General features: G+C 49.7%; 1 protein-coding gene across 1 annotated transcript in view; it reads right to left on the reverse strand.

Moving 5' to 3' along the window:
* LRRC7 (leucine rich repeat containing 7) overlaps positions 1-19,947 on the reverse strand; it is a 3,010,809-nt gene that overhangs the window by 880,148 nt on the left and 2,110,714 nt on the right. The gene's annotated exons all lie outside the window — the stretch shown is intronic.

Consider the following 19,947-nt stretch of genomic DNA (forward strand, 5'->3'; position numbering starts at 1 on the left):
GTCTGGAGCCTGTGTGAGTCTTGCCAATGACAGTGTGTCTGGAACCTGTGTCAGACTTTCCAATGACAGTGTGTGCTTGGAGCCTGTGTGAGTCTTGCCAATGACAATGTGTCTGGAACCTGTGTGAGTTTTGCCAATGATGGTGTGTCTGGAACCTGTGTGAGACTTAACCGATAACAGTGTGTGTCTGGAGCCTGTGTGAGTTTTGCCAATGACGGTGTGTCTGGAACCTGTGTGAGACTTTCCGAAGACAGTGTGTGTCTGGAGCCTGTGTGAGCTTTGCCAATGACAGTGTCTCTGGAACCTGTGTGAGACTTAACCGATAACAGTGTGTGTCTGGAGCCTGTGTGAGTTTTGCCAATGACGGTGTGTCTGGAACCTGTTTGGGACTTTCCGATGAGTGTGTGTCTGGAGCCTGCATGAGTCTTGCCAATGACAGTGTGTCTGGAACCTGTGTGAGACTTTCCGAAGACAGTGTGTGTCTGGAGCCTGTGTGAGCTTTGCCAATGACAGTGTCTCTGGAACCTGTGTGAGACTTAACCGATAACAGTGTGTGTCTGGAGCCTGTGTGAGTTTTGCCAATGACGGTGTGTCTGGAACCTGTTTGGGACTTTCCGATGAGTGTGTGTCTGGAGCCTGCATGAGTCTTGCCAATGACGGTGTGTCTGGAACCTGTGTGAGACTTTCCAATGACAGTGTGTGTCTGGAACCTCTGTGAGACTTTCCAATGACAGTGTGTGTCTGGAGCCTGTGCAAGACTTTCCGATGACAGTGTGTGTCTGGAGCCTGTGTGAGTTTTGCCAATGATGGTGTGTCTGGAACCTGTGTGAGACTTTCCGATGACAGTGTGTGTCTGGAGCCTGTGTGAGGTTTGCCAATGACAGTGTGTCTGGAATCTGTGTGAGACTTTCCAATGACAGCCTGTGTGAGTTTTGCCAATGACAGTGTGTCTGGAACCTGTGTGAGACTTAACCGATAACAGTGTGTGTCTGGAGCCTGTGTGAGTTTTGCCAATGACGGTGTGTCTGGAACCTGTGTGAGACTTTCCGATGACAGTTTGTGTCTGGAGTCTGTGTGAGTTTTGCCAATGATGGTGTGTCTGGAACCTGTGTGAGGCTTTCCAATGACAGTGGTGTGTGTCTGGAGCCTGCGTGAGTCTTGCCAATGACAGTGCGTCTAGAACCTGTGTGAGTCTTTCCAATGACAGCATGTGCCTGGAGCCTATGTGAGTCTTGGCAATGACAGTGCGTCTGGAACCTGTGTGAGACTTTCCAATGACAGTATGTGTCTGGAGCCTGTGTGAGTCTTGCCAATGACAGTGTGTCTGGAACCTGTGTCAGACTTTCCAATGACAGTGTGTGTCTGGAGCCTGTGTGAGTCTTGCCAATGACAGTGTGTCTGGAACCTGTGTGAACAGTGTGTGTCTGGAGCCTGTGTGAGTTTTGCCAATGACAGTGCATCTGGAACCTGCGTGAGACTTTTCCGATGACAGTGCGTGTCTGGAGCCTGTGTGAGTTTTGCCAATGACGGTGTGTCTGGAACCTGTGTGAGACTTTCCAATGACAGTGTGTGTCTGGAGCCTGTGTGAGTCTTACCAATGACAGTGTGTCTGGAAACTGTGTGAGACTTTCCGATGACAGTGTGTGTCTGGAGTCTGTGTGAGTTTTGCCAATGATGGTGTGTCTGGAACCTTTGTGAGACTTTCCAATGACAGTGTGTGTCTGGAGCCTGTGTGAGACTTTCTGATTACAGTGTGTGTCTGGAGCCTGCACGAGTCTTGCCAATGACAGTTTGTCTGGAACCTGTGTGAGACTTTCCAATGACAGTGTGTGTCTGGAGCCTGTGTGAGTGTTGCCAATGACAGCTTGCATCTGGAACCTGTGTGAGACTTTCCGATGAGTGTGTGTCTGGAGTCTGCGTGAGTCTTGCCAGTGACAGTGTGTCTGGAACCTGTGTGAGACTTAACCGATAACAGTGTGTGTCTGGAGTCTGTGTGAGTTTTGCCAATGACGGTGTGTCTGGAACCTATGTGAGACTTTCCGATGACAGTGTGTGTCTGGAGCCTGTGTGAGCTTTGCCAATGACAGTGTCTCTGGAACCTGTGTGAGACTTGACCGAAAACAGTGTGTGTCTGGAGCCTGTGTGAGTCTTGCCAATGACAGTGTGTCTGGAACCTGTGTGAGACTTAACCGATAACAGTGTGTGTCTGGAGCTTGTGTGAGTTTTGCCAATGACGGTGTGTCTGGAACCTGTGTGAGACTTTCCGATGACAGTGTGTGTCTGGAGCCTGTGTGAGCGTTGCCAATGACAGTGTCTCTGGAACCTGTGTGAGACTTGACCGAAAACAGTGTGTGTCTGGAGCCTGTGTGAGTCTTGCCAATGACAGTGTGTCTGGAACCTGTGTGAGACTTAACCGATAACAGTGTGTGTCTGGAGTCTGTGTGAGTTTTGCCAATGACGGTGTGTCTGGAACCTATGTGAGACTTTCCGATGACAGTGTGTGTCTGGAGCCTGTGTGAGCTTTGCCAATGACAGTGTCTCTGGAACCTGTGTGAGACTTGACCGAAAACAGTGTGTGTCTGGAGCCTGTGTGAGTCTTGCCAATGACAGTGTGTCTGGAACCTGTGTGAGACTTAACCGATAACAGTGTGTGTCTGGAGCCTGTGTGAGTTTTGCCAATGACGGTGTGTCTGGAACCTGTGTGAGACTTTCCGATGACAGTGTGTGTCTGGAGCCTGTGTGAGCTTTGCCAATGACAGTGTCTCTGGAACCTGTGTGAGACTTGACCGATAACAGTGTGTGTCTGGAGCCTGTGTGAGTTTTGCCAATGACGGTGTGTCTGGAACCTGTTTGGAACTTTCCGATGAGTGTGTGTCTGGAGCCTGCATTAGTCTTGCCAATGACGGTGTGTCTGGAACCTGTGTGAAACTTTCCAATGACAGTGTGTGTCTGGAACCTCTGTGAGACTTTCCAATGACAGTGTGTGTCTGGAGCCTGTGCAAGACTTTCCGATGACAGTGTGTGTCTGGAGCCTGTGTGAGTTTTGCCAATGATGGTGTGTCTGGAACCTGTGTGAGACTTTCCGGTGACAGTGTGTGTCTGGAGCCTGTGTGAGGTTTGCGAATGACAGCGTGTCTGGAATCTGTGTGAGACTTTCCAATGACAGCCTGTGTGAGTTTTGCCAACGACAGTGTGTCTGGAACCTGTGTGAGACTTAACCGATAACAGTGTGTGTCTGGAGCCTGTGTGAGTTTTGCCAATGACGGTGTGTCTGGAACCTGTGTGAGACTTTCCGATGACAGTGTGTGTCTGGAGTCTGTGTGAGTTTTGCCAATGACGGTGTGTCTGGAACCTGTGTGAGACTTTCCAATGACAGTGTGTGTCTGGAACCTGTGTTGGACTTTCCGATGAGTGTGTGTCTGGAGCCTGCGTGAGTCTTGCCAATGACAGTGTGTCTGGAACCTGTGTGAGACTTTCCAATGACAGTGTGTGTCTGGAGCCTGTGTGAGTTTTGCCAATGACAGTGCATCTGGAACCTGCGTGAGACTTTTCCGATGACAGTGCGTGTCTGGAGCCTGTGTGAGTTTTGCCAATGACGGTGTGTCTGGAACCTGTGTGAGACTTTCCAATGACAGTGTGTGTCTGGAGCCTGTGTGAGTCTTACCAATGACAGTGTGTCTTGAAACTGTGTGAGACTTTCCGATGACAGTGTGTGTCTGGAGTCTGTGTGAGTTTTGCCAATGACGGTGTGTCTGGAACCTGTGTGAGACTTTCTGATGACAGTGTGTGTCTGGAGCCTGTGTGAGTGTTGCCAATGACAGCTTGCGTCTGGAACCTGTGTGAGACTTTCTGATGACAGTGTGTGTCTGGAGCCTGTGTGAGTGTTGCCAATGACAGCTTGCGTCTGGAACCTGTGTGAGACTTTCCAATGACAGTGTGTGTCTGGAACCTGTGTGAGACTTAACCGATAACAGTGTGTGTCTGGAGCCTGTGTGAGTTTTGCCAATGACGGTGTGTCTGGAACCTGTGTGAGACTTAACCGAAAACAGTGTGTGTCTGGAGCCTGTGTGAGTGTTGCCAATGACAGTGTGTCTGGAACCTGTGTGAGACTTAACCGATAACAGTGCGTGTCTGGAGCCTGTGTGAGTTTTGCCAATGACGGTGTGTCTGGAACCTGTGTGAGACTTTCCGAAGACAGTGTGTGTCTGGAGCCTGTGTGAGCTTTGCCAATGACAGTGTCTCTGGAACCTGTGTGAGACTTAACCGATAACAGTGTGTGTCTGGAGCCTGTGTGAGTTTTGCCAATGACGGTGTGTCTGGAACCTGTTTGGGACTTTCCGATGAGTGTGTGTCTGGAGCCTGCATGAGTCTTGCCAATGACGGTGTGTCTGGAACCTGTGTGAGACTTTCCGATGACAGTGTGTGTCTGGAGCCTGTGTGAGTTTTGCCAATGACGGTGTGTCTGGAACCTGTGTGAGACTTTCCGATGACAGTGTGTGTCTGGAGTCTGTGTGAGTTTTGCCAATGACGGTGTGTCTGGAACCTGTGTGAGACTTTCCAATGACAGTGTGTGTCTGGAACCTGTGTTGGACTTTCCGATGAGTGTGTGTCTGGAGCCTGCGTGAGTCTTGCCAATGACAGTGTGTCTGGAACCTGTGTGAGACTTTCCAATGACAGTGTGTGTCTGGAGCCTGTGTGAGTTTTGCCAATGACAGTGCATCTGGAACCTGCGTGAGACTTTTCCGATGACAGTGCGTGTCTGGAGCCTGTGTGAGTTTTGCCAATGACGGTGTGTCTGGAACCTGTGTGAGACTTTCCAATGACAGTGTGTGTCTGGAGCCTGTGTGAGTCTTACCAATGACAGTGTGTCTTGAAACTGTGTGAGACTTTCCGATGACAGTGTGTGTCTGGAGTCTGTGTGAGTTTTGCCAATGACGGTGTGTCTGGAACCTGTGTGAGACTTTCTGATGACAGTGTGTGTCTGGAGCCTGTGTGAGTGTTGCCAATGACAGCTTGCGTCTGGAACCTGTGTGAGACTTTCTGATGACAGTGTGTGTCTGGAGCCTGTGTGAGTGTTGCCAATGACAGCTTGCGTCTGGAACCTGTGTGAGACTTTCCAATGACAGTGTGTGTCTGGAACCTGTGTGAGACTTAACCGATAACAGTGTGTGTCTGGAGCCTGTGTGAGTTTTGCCAATGACGGTGTGTCTGGAACCTGTGTGAGACTTAACCGAAAACAGTGTGTGTCTGGAGCCTGTGTGAGTGTTGCCAATGACAGTGTGTCTGGAACCTGTGTGAGACTTAACCGATAACAGTGCGTGTCTGGAGCCTGTGTGAGTTTTGCCAATGACGGTGTGTCTGGAACCTGTGTGAGACTTTCCGAAGACAGTGTGTGTCTGGAGCCTGTGTGAGCTTTGCCAATGACAGTGTCTCTGGAACCTGTGTGAGACTTAACCGATAACAGTGTGTGTCTGGAGCCTGTGTGAGTTTTGCCAATGACGGTGTGTCTGGAACCTGTTTGGGACTTTCCGATGAGTGTGTGTCTGGAGCCTGCATGAGTCTTGCCAATGACGGTGTGTCTGGAACCTGTGTGAGACTTTCCGATGACAGTGTGTGTCTAGAGCCTGTGTGAGGTTTGCTAATGACAGTGTTTCTGGAACCTGTGTGAGACTTTCCAATGACAGCCTGTGTGAGTTTTGCCAATGACAGTGTGTCTGGAACCTGTGTGAGACTTAACCGATAACAGTGTGTGTCTGGAGCCTGCATGAGTCTTGCCAATGACGGTGTGTCTGGAACCTGTGTGAGACTTTCCGATGACAGTGTGTGTCTAGAGCCTGTGTGAGGTTTGCCAATGACAGTGTGTCTGGAATCTGTGTGAGACTTTCCAATGACAGCCTGTGTGAGTTTTGCCAATGACAGTGTGTCTGGAACCTGTGTGAGACTTAACCGATAACAGTGTGTGTCTGGAGCCTGTGTGAGTTTTGCCAATGACGGTGTGTCTGGAACCTGTGTGAGACTTTCCGATGACAGTTTGTGTCTGGAGTCTGTGTGAGTTTTGCCAATGATGGTGTGTCTGGAACCTGTGTGAGGCTTTCCAATGACAGTGGTGTGTGTCTGGAGCCTGCGTGAGTCTTGCCAATGACAGTGCGTCTGGAACCTGTGTGAGTCTTTCCAATGACAGCATGTGCCTGGAGCCTATGTGAGTCTTGGCAATGACAGTGCGTCTGGAACCTGTGTGAGACTTTCCAATGACAGTATGTGTCTGGAGCCTGTGTGAGTCTTGCCAATGACAGTGTGTCTGGAACCTGTGTCAGACTTTCCAATGACAGTGTGTGTCTGGAGCCTGTGTGAGTCTTGCCAATGACAGTGTGTCTGGAACCTGTGTGAACAGTGTGTGTCTGGAGCCTGTGTGAGTTTTGCCAATGACAGTGCATCTGGAACCTGCGTGAGACTTTTCCGATGACAGTGCGTGTCTGGAGCCTGTGTGAGTTTTGCCAATGACGGTGTGTCTGGAACCTGTGTGAGACTTTCCAATGACAGTGTGTGTCTGGAGCCTGTGTGAGTCTTACCAATGACAGTGTGTCTGGAAACTGTGTGAGACTTTCCGATGACAGTGTGTGTCTGGAGTCTGTGTGAGTTTTGCCAATGATGGTGTGTCTGGAACCTTTGTGAGACTTTCCAATGACAGTGTGTGTCTGGAGCCTGTGTGAGACTTTCTGATTACAGTGTGTGTCTGGAGCCTGCACGAGTCTTGCCAATGACAGTTTGTCTGGAACCTGTGTGAGACTTTCCAATGACAGTGTGTGTCTAGAGCCTGTGTGAGTGTTGCCAATGACAGCTTGCATCTGGAACCTGTGTGAGACTTTCCGATGAGTGTGTGTCTGGAGTCTGCGTGAGTCTTGCCAGTGACAGTGTGTCTGGAACCTGTGTGAGACTTAACCGATAACAGTGTGTGTCTGGAGTCTGTGTGAGTTTTGCCAATGACGGTGTGTCTGGAACCTATGTGAGACTTTCCGATGACAGTGTGTGTCTGGAGCCTGTGTGAGCTTTGCCAATGACAGTGTCTCTGGAACCTGTGTGAGACTTGACCGAAAACAGTGTGTGTCTGGAGCCTGTGTGAGTCTTGCCAATGACAGTGTGTCTGGAACCTGTGTGAGACTTAACCGATAACAGTGTGTGTCTGGAGCCTGTGTGAGTTTTGCCAATGACGGTGTGTCTGGAACCTGTGTGAGACTTTCCGATGACAGTGTGTGTCTGGAGCCTGTGTGAGCTTTGCCAATGACAGTGTCTCTGGAACCTGTGTGAGACTTGACCGAAAACAGTGTGTGTCTGGAGCCTGTGTGAGTCTTGCCAATGACAGTGTGTCTGGAACCTGTGTGAGACTTAACCGATAACAGTGTGTGTCTGGAGTCTGTGTGAGTTTTGCCAATGACGGTGTGTCTGGAACCTATGTGAGACTTTCCGATGACAGTGTGTGTCTGGAGCCTGTGTGAGCTTTGCCAATGACAGTGTCTCTGGAACCTGTGTGAGACTTGACCGAAAACAGTGTGTGTCTGGAGCCTGTGTGAGTCTTGCCAATGACAGTGTGTCTGGAACCTGTGTGAGACTTAACCGATAACAGTGTGTGTCTGGAGCCTGTGTGAGTTTTGCCAATGACGGTGTGTCTGGAACCTGTGTGAGACTTTCCGATGACAGTGTGTGTCTGGAGCCTGTGTGAGCTTTGCCAATGACAGTGTCTCTGGAACCTGTGTGAGACTTGACCGATAACAGTGTGTGTCTGGAGCCTGTGTGAGTTTTGCCAATGACGGTGTGTCTGGAACCTGTTTGGAACTTTCCGATGAGTGTGTGTCTGGAGCCTGCATTAGTCTTGCCAATGACGGTGTGTCTGGAACCTGTGTGAAACTTTCCAATGACAGTGTGTGTCTGGAACCTCTGTGAGACTTTCCAATGACAGTGTGTGTCTGGAGCCTGTGCAAGACTTTCCGATGACAGTGTGTGTCTGGAGCCTGTGTGAGTTTTGCCAATGATGGTGTGTCTGGAACCTGTGTGAGACTTTCCGGTGACAGTGTGTGTCTGGAGCCTGTGTGAGGTTTGCGAATGACAGCGTGTCTGGAATCTGTGTGAGACTTTCCAATGACAGCCTGTGTGAGTTTTGCCAACAACAGTGTGTCTGGAACCTGTGTGAGACTTAACCGATAACAGTGTGTGTCTGGAGCCTGTGTGAGTTTTGCCAATGACGGTGTGTCTGGAACCTGTGTGAGACTTTCCGATGACAGTGTGTGTCTGGAGTCTGTGTGAGTTTTGCCAATGACGGTGTGTCTGGAACCTGTGTGAGACTTTCCAATGACAGTGTGTGTCTGGAACCTGTGTTGGACTTTCCGATGAGTGTGTGTCTGGAGCCTGCGTGAGTCTTGCCAATGACAGTGTGTCTGGAACCTGTGTGAGACTTTCCAATGACAGTGTGTGTCTGGAGCCTGTGTAAGTCTTGCCAATGACAGTGTGTCTGGGACCTGTGTGAGACATAACCGATAACAATGTGTGTCTGGAGCCTGTGTGAGTTTTGCCAATGACAGTGCATCTGGAACCTGCGTGAGACTTTTCCGATGACAGTGCGTGTCTGGAGCCTGTGTGAGTTTTGCCAATGACGGTGTGTCTGGAACCTGTGTGAGACTTTCCAATGACAGTGTGTGTCTGGAGCCTGTGTGAGTCTTACCAATGACAGTGTGTCTTGAAACTGTGTGAGACTTTCCGATGACAGTGTGTGTCTGGAGTCTGTGTGAGTTTTGCCAATGACGGTGTGTCTGGAACCTGTGTGAGACTTTCTGATGACAGTGTGTGTCTGGAGCCTGTGTGAGTGTTGCCAATGACAGCTTGCGTCTGGAACCTGTGTGAGACTTTCTGATGACAGTGTGTGTCTGGAGCCTGTGTGAGTGTTGCCAATGACAGCTTGCGTCTGGAACCTGTGTGAGACTTTCCAATGACAGTGTGTGTCTGGAACCTGTGTGAGACTTAACCGATAACAGTGTGTGTCTGGAGCCTGTGTGAGTTTTGCCAATGACGGTGTGTCTGGAACCTGTGTGAGACTTAACCGAAAACAGTGTGTGTCTGGAGCCTGTGTGAGTGTTGCCAATGACAGTGTGTCTGGAACCTGTGTGAGACTTAACCGATAACAGTGCGTGTCTGGAGCCTGTGTGAGTTTTGCCAATGACGGTGTGTCTGGAACCTGTGTGAGACTTTCCGAAGACAGTGTGTGTCTGGAGCCTGTGTGAGCTTTGCCAATGACAGTGTCTCTGGAACCTGTGTGAGACTTAACCGATAACAGTGTGTGTCTGGAGCCTGTGTGAGTTTTGCCAATGACGGTGTGTCTGGAACCTGTTTGGGACTTTCCGATGAGTGTGTGTCTGGAGCCTGCATGAGTCTTGCCAATGACGGTGTGTCTGGAAGCTGTGTGAGACTTTCCGATGACAGTGTGTGTCTAGAGCCTGTGTGAGGTTTGCTAATGACAGTGTTTCTGGAACCTGTGTGAGACTTTCCAATGACAGTGTGTGTCTGGAACCTCTGTGAGACTTTCCAATGACAGTGTGTGTCTGGAGCCTGTGCAAGACTTTCCGATGAGAGTGTGTGTCTGGAGCCTGTGTGAGTTTTGCCAATGATGGTGTGTCTGGAACCTGTGTGAGACTTTCCGATGACAGTGTGTGTCTGGAGCCTGTGTGAGGTTTGCCAATGACAGTGTGTCTGGAATCTATGTGAGACTTTCCAATGACAGCCTGTGTGAGTTTTGCCAATGACAGTGTGTCTGGAACCTGTGTGAGACTTAACCGATAACAGTGTGTGTCTGGAGCCTGTGTGAGTTTTGCCAATGACGGTGTGTCTGTAACCTGTGTGAGACTTTCCGATGACAGTGTGTGTCTGGAACCTGTGTGAGACTTTCCGATGAGTGTGTGTCTGGAGCCTGCGTGAGTCTTGCCAATGACAGTGTGTCTGGAACCTGTGTGAGACTTTCCAATGACAGTGTGTGTCTGGAGCCTGTGTGAGTCTTGCCAATGACAGTGTGTCTGGAACCTGTGTGAGACATAAACGATAACAATGTGTGTCTGGAGCCTGTGTGAGTTTTGCCAATGACAGTGCACTGGAACCTGTGCGAGACTTTCCGATGACAGTGTGTGTCTGGAGCCTGTGTGAGTTTTGCCAATGACAGTGCATCTGGAACCTGTGCGAGACTTCCCAATGACAGTGTGTCTCTGGAGCCTGTGTGAGTCTTGCCAATGACAGTGTGTCTGGAACCTGTGTGAGGCTTCCCAATGACAGTGTGTGTCTGGAGCCTGTGTGAGTCTTGCCAATGACAGCTTGTGTCTGGAACCTGTGTGAGACTTTCCGATGACAGTGTGTGTCTGGAGCATGCGTGAGTCTTGCCAATGACAGTTTGTCTGGAACCTGTGTGGGACTTTCCAATGACAATGTGTGTCTGGAGCCTGCGTGAGTCTTGCCAATGACAGTTTGTCTGGACCTGTGTGAGACTTTCCAATAACAGTGTGTATCTGAGACCTTTGCACATATTTCCATTGACAGTGTGTGTCTGTAGCCTACGTGATTCATTGAAATGACACTTTGTGACTGGGGCCTGTGCAAGTCCTTCCGATGTGAGTGTGTGTCTGGAGCCTGTGTGAGTTTTGCCAATGACGGTGTATTCTGGAACCTGTGTGAGACTTTCCGATGACAGTGTGTGTCTGGAGCCTGTGTGAGTTTTGCCAATGACAGTGTGTCTGGAACCTGTGTGAGACTTTCCGATGACAGTTTATGTCTGGAGCCTGTGTGAGCTTTGCCAATAACAGTGTGTCTGGAACCTGTGTGAGACTTTCCAATGACTGTGTTTCTGGAGCCTGCGTGAGTCTTTCCAATGACAGTTTCTCTTGAACCTGTGTGAGACTTAACCGATAACAATGTGTGTCTGGAGCCTGTGTGAGTTTTTCCAATGACGGTGTGTCTGGAACCTGTTTGGGACTTTCCGATGAGTGTGTGTCTGGAGCCTGCATGAGTCTTGCCAATGACGGTGTGTCTGGAACCTGTATGAGACTTTCCAATGACAGTGTATGTCTGGAGATTGTGCAAGGCTTTCCGATGATAGTGTGTGTCTGGAGCCTGTGTGAGTTTTGCCAATGACAGTGTGTCTGTAGCCTGTGTGAGACTTTCCGATGACAGTGTGTGTCTGGAGCCTGCGTGAGTGTTGCCAATGACAGCTTGCGTCTGGAACCTGTGTGAGACTTTCCGATGAGTGTGTGTCTGGAGCCTTCGTGAGTCTTGCCAATGACGGTGTGTCTGGAACCTGTGTGAGACTTTCCGATGACAGTGTGTGTCTGGAGCCTGTGTGAGCTTTGCCAATGACAGTGTCTCTGGAACCTGTGTGAGACTTAACCGATAACAGTGTGTGTCTGGAGCCTGTGTGAGTTTTGCCAATGACGGTGTGTCTGGAACCTGTGTGAGACTTTCCGATGACAGTGTGTGTCTGGAGCCTGTGTGAGCTTTGCCAATGACAGTGTCTCTGGAACCTTTGTGAGACTTGACCGATAACAGTGTGTGTCTGGAGCCTGTGTGAGTTTTGCCAATGATGGTGTGTCTGGAACCTGTTTGGGACTTTCCGATGAATGTGTGTCTGGAGCCTGCATGAGTCTTGCCAATGACGGTGTGTCTGGAACCTGTGTGAGACTTTCCGATGACAGTGTGTGTCTAGAGCCTGTCTGAGGTTTGCCAATGACAGTGTGTCTGGGAACCTGTGTGAGACTTTCCAATGACAGTGTGTGTCTGGAACCTGTGTGAGACTTTCCAATGACAGTGTGTGTCTGGAGCCTGTGCAAGACTTTCCGATGACAGTGTGTGTCTGGAGCCTGTGTGAGTTTTGCCAATGATGGTGTGTCTGGAACCTGTGTGAGACTTTCCGATGACAGTGTGTGTCTGGAGCCTGTGTGAGGTTTGCCAATGACAGTGTGTCTGGAATCTGTGTGAGACTTTCCAATGACAGCCTGTGTGAGTTTTGCCAACGACAGTGTGTCTGGAACCTGTGTGGGACTTAACCGATAACAGTGTGTGTCTGGAGCCTGTGTGAGTTTTGCCAATGCCGGTGTGTCTGGAACCTGTGTGAGACTTTCCGATGACAGTGTGTGTCTGGAGTCTGTGTGAGTTTTGCCAATGACGGTGTGTCTGGAACCTGTGTGAGACTTTCCAATGACAGTGTGTGTCTGGAACCTGTGTGAGACTTTCCGATGAGTGTGTGTCTGGAGCCTGCATGAGTCTTGCCAATGACAGTGTGTCTGGAACCTGTGTGAGTCTTACCAATGACAGTGTGTCTTGAAACGGTGTGAGACTTTCCGATGACAGTGTGTGTCTGGAGTCTGTGTGAGTTTTGCCAATGACGGTGTGTCTGGAACCTGTGTGAGACTTTCCGATGACAGTGTGTGTCTGGAGCCTGTGTGAGTGTTGCCAATGACAGCTTGCGTCTGGAACCTGTGTGAGACTTTCCGATGAGTGTGTGTCTGGAGCCTATGTGAGTCTTGCCAATGACAGTGTGTCTGGAACCTGTGTGAGACTTAACCGATAACAGTGTGTGTCTGGAGCCTGTGTGAGCTTTGCCAATGACAGTGTCTCTGGAACCTGTGTGAGACTTAACCGATAACAGTGTGTGTCTAGAGCCTGTGTGAGTTTTGCCAATGACGGTGTGTCTGGAACCTGTTTGGGACTTTCCGATGAGTGTGTGTCTGGAGCCTGTGTGAGCTTTGCCAATGACAGTGTCTCTGGAACTTGTGTGAGACTTTCCGATGACAGTGTGTGTCTCGAGTCTGTGTGAGTTTTGCCAATGACGGTGTGTCTGGAACCTGTGTGAGACTTTCCGATGAGTGTGTGTCTGGAGCCTACGTGAGTCTTGCCAATGACAGTGTGTCTGGAACCTGTGTGAGACTTTCCAATGACAGTGTGTGTCTGGAGCCTGTGTGAGTCTTGCCAATGACAGTGTGTCTGGAACCTGTGTGAGACATAACCGATAACAATGTGTGTCTGGAGCCTGTGTGAGTTTTGCCAATGACAGTGCATCTGGAACCTGTGTGAGACTTTCCAATGACAGTGTGTGTCTGGAGCCTGTGTGAGTCTTACCAATGACAGTGTGTCTTGAAACTGTGTGAGACTTTCCGATGACAGTGTGTGTCTGTGTGAGTTGTGCCAATGACGGTGTGTCTGGAACCTGTGTGAGACTTTCCGATGACAGTGTGTGTCTGGAGCCTGTGGAGTGTTGCCAATGACAGCTTGCGTCTGGAACCTGTGTGAGACTTAACCGATAACAGTGTGTGTCTGGAGCCTGTGTGAGTTTTGCCAATGACTGTGTGTCTGGAACCTTTGTGAGACTTTCTGAAGACAGTGTGTGTCTGGAGCCTGTGTGAGCTTTGCCAATGACAGTGTCTCTGGAACCTGTGTGAGACTTAACCGATAACAGTGTGTGTCTGGAGCCTGTGTGAGTTTTGCCAATGACGGTGTGTCTGGAACCTGTTTGGGACTTTCCGATGAGTGTGTGTCTGGAGCCTGCATGAGTCTTGCCAATGACGGTGTGTCTGGAACCTGTGTGAGACTTTCCGATGACAGTGTGTGTCTAGAGCCTGTTTGAGGTTTGCCAATGACAGTGTGTCTGGAACCTCTGTGAGACTTTCCAATGACAGTGTGTGTCTGGAGCCTGTGCAAGACTTTCCGATGACAGTGTGTGTCTGGAGCCTGTGTAGGTTTTGCCAATGATGGTGTGTCTGGAACCTGTGTGAGACTTTCCGATGACAGTGTGTGTCTGGAGCCTGTGTGAGGTTTGCCAATGACAGTGTGTCTGGAATCTGTGTGAGACTTTCCAATTACAGCCTGTGTGAGTTTTGCCAATGACAGTGTGTCTGGAACCTGTGTGAGACTTAACCGATAACAGTGTGTGTCTGGAGCCTGTGTGAGTTTTGCCAATGACGGTGTGTCTGGAACCTGTGTGAGACTTTCCGATGACAGTGTGTGTCTGGAACCTGTGTGAGACTTTCCGATGAGTGTGTGTCTGGAGCCTGCGTGAGTCTTGCCAATGACAGTGTGTCTGGACCTGTGTGAGACATAACCGATAACAATGTTGTCTGGAGCCTGTGTGAGTTTTGCCAATGACAGTGCATCTGGAAACTGTGCAAGACTTTCCGATGACAGTGTGTGTCTGGAGCCTGTCTGAGTTTTGCCAATGACGGTGTGTCTGGAACCTGTGTGAGACTTCCCAATGACAGTGTGTGTCTAGAGCCTGTGTGAGTCTTGCCAATGACAGCATGTGTCTGGAACCTGTGTGAGACTTTCCGATGACAGTGTGTGTCTGGAGCATGCGTGAGTCTTGCCAATGACAGTTTGTCTGGACCTGTGTGAGACTTTCCAATAACAGTGTGTATCTGAGACCTTTGCACATATTTCCATTGACAGTGTGTGTCTGTAGCCTACGTGATTCATTGAAATGACACTGTGTGACTGGGGCCTGTGCAAGTCCTTCCGATGTGAGTGTGTGTCTGGAGCCTGTGTGAGTTTTGCCAATGACGGTGTATTCTGGAACCTGTGTGAGACTTTCTGATGACAGTGTGTGTCTGGAGCCTGTGTGAGCCTTGCCAATGACAGTGTGTCTGGAACCTGTGTGAGACTTAACCGATAACAGTGTGTGTCTGGAGCCTGTGTGAGTTTTGCCAATGACAGTGTGTCTGGAACCTGTGTGAGACTTCCCGATGACAGTTTATGTCTGGAGCCTGTGTGAGCTTTGCCAATGACAGTGTGTCTGGAACCTGTGTGATACTTTCCAATGACAGTGTGTTTCTGGAGCCTGCGTGAGTCTTTCCAATGACAGTTTCTCTTGAACCTGTGTGAGACTTAACCGATAACAGTGTGTGTCTGGAGCCTGTGTGAGTTTTGCCAATGACGGTGTGTCTGGAACCTGTTTCGGACTTTCCGATGAGTGTGTGTCTGGAGCCTGCATGAGTCTTGCCAATGACGGTGTGTCTGGAACCTGTATGAGACTTTCCAATGACAGTGTATGTCTGGAGCCTGTGCAAGACTTTCCAATGATAGTGTGTGTCTGGAGCCTGTGTGAGTTTTGCCAATGACAGTGTGTCTGTAACCTGTGTGAGACTTTCCGATGACAGTGTGTGTCTGGAGCCGGCGTGAGGTTCGCCAATGACAGTGTGTCTGGAACCTGTGTGAGACTTTCCAATGGCAGTGTGTGTCTGGAGCCTGTGTGAGTCTTGCCAATGACAGTGTGTCTGGAACCTGTGTGAGACTTAACCGATAACAGTGTGTGTCTGGAGCCTGTGTGAGTTTTGCCAATGACGGTGTGTCTGGAACCTGTGTGAGACTTTCCGATGACAGTGTGTGTCTGGAGCCTGTGTGAGCTTTGCCAATGACAGTGTCTCTGGAACCTGTGTGAGACTTAACCGATAACAGTGTGTGTCTGGAGCCTGTGTGAGTTTTGCCAATGACGGTGTGTCTGGAACCTGTGTGAGACTTTCTGATGACAGTGTGTGTCTAGAGCCTGTGTGAGGTTTGCCAATGACAGTGTGCTTGGAACCAGTGTGAGACTTTCCAATGACAGTGTGTGTCTGGAACCTCTGTGAGACTTTCCAATGACAGTGTGTGTCTGGAGCCTGTGCAAGACTTTCCGATGACAGTGTGTGTCTGGAGCCTGTGTGAGTTTTGCCAATGATGGTGTGTCTGGAACCTGTGTGAGACTTTCCAATGACAGTGTGTGTCTGGAACCTGTGTGAGACTTTCCAATGACAGTGTGTGTCTGGAGCCTGTGCAAGACTTTCCGATGACAGTGTGTGTCTGGAGCCTGTGTGAGTTTTGCCAATGATGGTGTGTCTGGAACCTGTGTGAGACTTTCCGATGACAGTGTGTGTCTGGAGATTGTGTGAGGTTTGCCAATGACAGTGTGTCTGGAATCTGTGTGAGACTTTCCAATGACAGCCTGTGTGAGTTTTGCCAACGACAGTGTGTCTGGAACCTGTGTGGGACTTAACCGATAACAGTGTGTGTCTGGAGCCTGTGTGAGTTTTGCCAATGCCGGTGTGTCTGGAACCTGTGTGAGACTTTCCGATGACAGTGTGTGTCTGGAGTCTGTGTGAGTTTTGCCAATGACGGTGTGTCTGGAACCTGTGTGAGACTTTCCAATGACAGTGTGTGTCTGGAACCTGTGTGAGACTTTCCGATGAGTGTGTGTCTGGAGCCTGCATGAGTCTTGCCAATGACAGTGTGTCTGAAACCTGTGTGAGTCTTACCAATGACAGTGTGTCTTGAAACGGTGTGAGACTTTCCGATGACAGTGTGTGTCTGGAGTCTGTGTGAGTTTTGCCAATGACGGTGTGTCTGGAACCTGTGTGAGACTTTCCGATGACAGTGTGTGTCTGGAGCCTGTGTGAGTGTTGCCAATGACAGCTTGCGTCTGGAACCTGTGTGAGACTTTCCGATGAGTGTGTGTCTGGAGCCTATGTGAGTCTTGCCAATGACAGTGTGTCTGGAACCTGTGTGAGACTTAACCGATAACAGTGTGTGTCTGGAGCCTGTGTGAGCTTTGCCAATGACAGTGTCTCTGGAACCTGTGTGAGACTTAACCGATAACAGTGTGTGTCTAGAGCCTGTGTGAGTTTTGCCAATGACGGTGTGTCTGGAACCTGTTTGGGACTTTCCGATGAGTGTGTGTCTGGAGCCTGTGTGAGCTTTGCCAATGACAGTGTCTCTGGAACTTGTGTGAGACTTTCCGATGACAGTGTGTGTCTCGAGTCTGTGTGAGTTTTGCCAATGACGGTGTGTCTGGAACCTGTGTGAGACTTTCCGATGAGTGTGTGTCTGGAGCCTGCGTGAGTCTTGCCAATGACAGTGTGTCTGGAACCTGTGTGAGACTTTCCAATGACAGTGTGTGTCTGGAGCCTGTGTGAGTCTTGCCAATGACAGTGTGTCTGGAACCTGTGTGAGACATAACCGATAACAATGTGTGTCTGGAGCCTGTGTGAGTTTTGCCAATGACAGTGCATCTGGAACCTGTGTGAGACTTTCCAATGACAGTGTGTGTCTGGAGCCTGTGTGAGTCTTACCAATGACAGTGTGTCTTGAAACTGTGTGAGACTTTCCGATGACAGTGTGTGTCTGTGTGAGTTTTGCCAATGACGGTGTGTCTGGAACCTGTGTGAGACTTTCCGATGACAGTGTGTGTCTGGAGCCTGTGGAGTGTTGCCAATGACAGCTTGCGTCTGGAACCTGTGTGAGACTTAACCGATAACAGTGTGTGTCTGGAGCCTGTGTGAGTTTTGCCAATGACTGTGTGTCTGGAACCTGTGTGAGACTTTCTGAAGACAGTGTGTGTCTGGAGCCTGTGTGAGCTTTGCCAATGACAGTGTCTCTGGAACCTGTGTGAGACTTAACCGATAACAGTGTGTGTCTGGAGCCTGTGTGAGTTTTGCCAATGACGGTGTGTCTGGAACCTGTTTGGGACTTTCCGATGAGTGTGTGTCTGGAGCCTGCATGAGTCTTGCCAATGACGGTGTGTCTGGAACCTGTGTGAGACTTTCCGATGACAGTGTGTGTCTAGAGCCTGTTTGAGGTTTGCCAATGACAGTGTGTCTGGAACCTCTGTGAGACTTTCCAATGACAGTGTGTGTCTGGAGCCTGTGCAAGACTTTCCGATGACAGTGTGTGTCTGGAGCCTGTGTAGGTTTTGCCAATGATGGTGTGTCTGGAACCTGTGTGAGACTTTCCGATGACAGTGTGTGTCTGGAGCCTGTGTGAGGTTTGCCAATGACAGTGTGTCTGGAATCTGTGTGAGACTTTCCAATTACAGCCTGTGTGAGTTTTGCCAATGACAGTGTGTCTGGAACCTGTGTGAGACTTAACCGATGACAGTGTGTGTCTGGAACCTGTGTGAGACTTTCCGATGAGTGTGTGTCTGGAGCCTGCGTGAGTCTTGCCAATGACAGTGTGTCTGGACCTGTGTGAGACATAACCGATAACAATGTTGTCTGGAGCCTGTGTGAGTTTTGCCAATGACAGTGCATCTGGAACCTGTGCGAGACTTCCCAATGACAGTGTGTCTCTGGAGCCTGTGTGAGTCTTGCCAATGACAGTGTGTCTGGAACCTGTGTGAGGCTTCCCAATGACAGTGTGTGTCTGGAGCCTGTGTGAGTCTTGCCAATGACAGCTTGTGTCTGGAACCTGTGTGAGACTTTCCGATGACAGTGTGTGTCTGGAGCATGCGTGAGTCTTGCCAATGACAGTTTGTCTGGAACCTGTGTGGGACTTTCCAATGACAATGTGTGTCTGGAGCCTGCGTGAGTCTTGCCAATGACAGTTTGTCTGGACCTGTGTGAGACTTTCCAATAACAGTGTGTATCTGAGACCTTTGCACATATTTCCATTGACAGTGTGTGTCTGTAGCCTACGTGATTCATTGAAATGACACTTTGTGACTGGGGCCTGTGCAAGTCCTTCCGATGTGAGTGTGTGTCTGGAGCCTGTGTGAGTTTTGCCAATGACGGTGTATTCTGGAACCTGTGTGAGACTTTCCGATGACAGTGTGTGTCTGGAGCCTGTGTGAGTTTTGCCAATGACAGTGTGTCTGGAACCTGTGTGAGACTTTCCGATGACAGTTTATGTCTGGAGCCTGTGTGAGCTTTGCCAATAACAGTGTGTCTGGAACCTGTGTGAGACTTTCCAATGACTGTGTTTCTGGAGCCTGCGTGAGTCTTTCCAATGACAGTTTCTCTTGAACCTGTGTGAGACTTAACCGATAACAATGTGTGTCTGGAGCCTGTGTGAGTTTTTCCAATGACGGTGTGTCTGGAACCTGTTTGGGACTTTCCGATGAGTGTGTGTCTGGAGCCTGCATGAGTCTTGCCAATGACGGTGTGTCTGGAACCTGTATGAGACTTTCCAATGACAGTGTATGTCTGGAGATTGTGCAAGGCTTTCCGATGATAGTGTGTGTCTGGAGCCTGTGTGAGTTTTGCCAATGACAGTGTGTCTGTAGCCTGTGTGAGACTTTCCGATGACAGTGTGTGTCTGGAGCCTGCGTGAGTGTTGCCAATGACAGCTTGCGTCTGGAACCTGTGTGAGACTTTCCGATGAGTGTGTGTCTGGAGCCTTCGTGAGTCTTGCCAATGACGGTGTGTCTGGAACCTGTGTGAGACTTTCCGATGACAGTGTGTGTCTGGAGCCTGTGTGAGCTTTGCCAATGACAGTGTCTCTGGAACCTGTGTGAGACTTAACCGATAACAGTGTGTGTCTGGAGCCTGTGTGAGTTTTGCCAATGACGGTGTGTCTGGAACCTGTGTGAGACTTTCCGATGACAGTGTGTGTCTGGAGCCTGTGTGAGCTTTGCCAATGACAGTGTCTCTGGAACCTTTGTGAGACTTGACCGATAACAGTGTGTGTCTGGAGCCTGTGTGAGTTTTGCCAATGATGGTGTGTCTGGAACCTGTTTGGGACTTTCCGATGAATGTGTGTCTGGAGCCTGCATGAGTCTTGCCAATGACGGTGTGTCTGGAACCTGTGTGAGACTTTCCGATGACAGTGTGTGTCTAGAGCCTGTCTGAGGTTTGCCAATGACAGTGTGTCTGGGAACCTGTGTGAGACTTTCCAATGACAGTGTGTGTCTGGAACCTGTGTGAGACTTTCCAATGACAGTGTGTGTCTGGAGCCTGTGCAAGACTTTCCGATGACAGTGTGTGTCTGGAGCCTGTGTGAGTTTTGCCAATGATGGTGTGTCTGGAACCTGTGTGAGACTTTCCGATGACAGTGTGTGTCTGGAGCCTGTGTGAGGTTTGCCAATGACAGTGTGTCTGGAATCTGTGTGAGACTTTCCAATGACAGCCTGTGTGAGTTTTGCCAACGACAGTGTGTCTGGAACCTGTGTGGGACTTAACCGATAACAGT

Source organism: Ambystoma mexicanum, chromosome 1q (assembly GCF_040938575.1).
Source record: "Ambystoma mexicanum isolate Mex_15411 chromosome 1q, UKY_AmexF1_1, whole genome shotgun sequence".
In the NCBI taxonomy this organism is placed as follows: domain Eukaryota; kingdom Metazoa; phylum Chordata; class Amphibia; order Caudata; family Ambystomatidae; genus Ambystoma; species Ambystoma mexicanum.